At 41.6% G+C, this 2,453-nt stretch overlaps 1 pseudogene; it reads right to left on the bottom strand.

Moving 5' to 3' along the window:
* Positions 1–365: 365 nt before the first annotated feature.
* Positions 366–1,325, bottom strand: LOC100357659 (L-lactate dehydrogenase A chain-like; annotated as a pseudogene).
* Positions 1,326–2,453: the final 1,128 nt, after the last annotated feature.

Below are 2,453 nucleotides of genomic sequence, written 5' to 3'. Positions count from 1 at the left end.
TTTGATAAAAGAACCAGAGTTATATATCACACAGTGAACACCTATCTGATTGAAAAAGCAACATTGGCAATGGTTCTTCAGAGGTGGTGGGACTATTATACCCTAACAAGTTTACTAGAACATAAGCTAAGTATCATCCAACATCTGGATATAGTCATAGGATTTTATAAAGTTTTCCTATTTCTATCTGCAAAAAAATGAATGCATTTTTCTCCTGGTCATCAGAACACTACTGCTTTAATAACAGATGAGATAAAAAGGAAAACAAAATCTCAACTAAAATCTTTTTGTATTCTAGATAGTGAAGTGGTATGACGTTAGAAGACTTTGAAATTGCAGCTATTTTTGGAATCTCTGAAATATATCTACTTCTTCAAACAGGCCTATTCTTGAGGTATCAGATTCATCTTCGTAACATCTGAGATTCCATTTTGGCCCAAGATACAAGGAACACTAAGATGTCAGCCTTTATTCTATAGTGACAGTTAATCATGGTAGAAATTGGATGCACCTGCCTAAGATTCTTCATTATGCTTTCTGCCAAATATTCCAGAATTTAGGGTCCCAGAATGTAAGGCTTTTTAGTTTGATCACTTCCTAAGAAGTCAACCAGGTGTTTGTGAGCCTGTCCATTGTTCCTCATCTGTTTCAGTGCCTAAATCTGGGTGCAGTCTTCAGGGAGAACCTAGTAACATTCACTCCACTCCAGACAGGCACATTTGAATCGTCATCCCGTAGGATACATCCATGACAGTTTAGGATGTTAACTCCCAGACTTTCTTTCATCAGGTAATGGAACTGGCTGAATCCAGATTGTAACCACTTGCAATAACAATAACATCAGTCTTTTTTTTTTTTTTTTTTTGAGAAAGCTACTTATCATCCAAACCTCATACCTCAGGATGTCCACTAAATTGGAAATAGCAAGGAATCTACAGTTTGGGCTATATTTAACAAAATTAGAAATGATGAATTTAAAGATGTTCACATTAAGCTACACAAAATTAAGATGGCTTGCTCCCTCTGGCTGATGTGCCCCAGCTGTGATAATAACCAGCTTGGAGTTTGCAGCCACTTTGGTCTCTGCCAGAGCCAGTTTGGGGGATTTTAGGGAAAATAATGCAATGTTGGAGATCCATCATCTCTGGCTTCAGTTTGTCTCCTATGACATCAATGAGAGCAAGTTCACCTGCCAAGCCCTTCATGGAAATACTGCCCGAACAGGCAGTGCCAACAGCACCAATCCCAACAACTGTGGTCTTACTTCGGTGGATCTGCTCGTCCTTAAGAATGTTGTGAAGCAGCTGATCCTTGAGTGCTGCCATTCTGTACCAGAAACCAAAAGGAATGGGCACGGCAATGAGATTCAGGCTCAGCGGCAGCAGCTCAGCACCTGTATTTCACTTTTTTTTTTTTTTTTTTGACAGGCAGAGTGGACAGTGAGAGAGAGAGACAGAGAGAAAGGTCTTCCTTTGCCATTGGTTCACCCGTCAATGGCCGCCACAGCCAGCGTGCTGCAGCTGGCGCACCGCGCTGATCCGATGGCAGAAGCCAGGTGCTTCTCCTGGTCTCCCATGGGGTGCAGGGCCCAAGCACTTGGGCCATCCTCCACTGCACTCCCTGGCCACAGCAGAGAGCTGGCCTGGAAGAGGGGCAACCTGGACAGAATCCGGCGCCCCAGCCAGGACTAGAACCCAGTGTGCTGGTGCCGCAAGGCGGAGGATTAGCCTAGTGAGCCGCGGCGCGGGCCATGTATTTCACTCTTAAGAACTCTCCAACACTATCTACTCCAAGGATTATTTAAATTAAAGTCTTTATGACTCAAACTTCTTAGTTACATATAAATGAAAGACACAGAATGCCATAAGCCAATAAGATATTAATTAGAAAGCTACTGGAAACCCACCTTATTGACCAAAGTTTGCAGTAGATGACACGAAAGACAAAGAAGAGTCACAAACAGCCAGTGGGTGGAAACAGAACTGTGGTTGGTCAGGAGCAATATAATTTTCCTCTATGTATCTTGGAGATAATGTGATTCAACTGAGACCACACAGCAACCAAGTACCACTAAAGCCAACAATGCTGGAGGTGACTTCCAAGCACTTCTTTTGAGTCCTCTTTAGGACACTAAAACAGTTTTTGACTGTCATCTTTCCTGTTTACATCCCCCTGTTTTTTTCCCACTTGATTCTGTTTTCTTTTTTTTTAAGTTACAATTTTAGGGAAAGAAACAACTTAAAACTTAGAATCTTGGAGGCAACAAGATAGCTGAATAGTTAGAAACCATACTGCCTTTGTCACAAAAAAAGAAAAAAAACTCACAGGAAATAAAAAGATCAGGTTCCTGGTGGACTGATGGAGACAAATTTTCAGTAAAGAAGTGATGGAACAACACAAAAATTACATAAGACAGAAGAGAAATGAGAGACACTACAGCCAGCTTTCACCAG

Source organism: Oryctolagus cuniculus, chromosome 7, assembly GCF_051225735.1.
Source record: "Oryctolagus cuniculus isolate XC-2025 breed Fujian yellow rabbit chromosome 7, ASM5122573v1, whole genome shotgun sequence".
NCBI lineage: Eukaryota > Metazoa > Chordata > Mammalia > Lagomorpha > Leporidae > Oryctolagus > Oryctolagus cuniculus.
The sequence above is the reverse complement of the archived record's forward strand: the minus strand, read 5'-3'. Positions and strand labels throughout refer to the sequence as shown.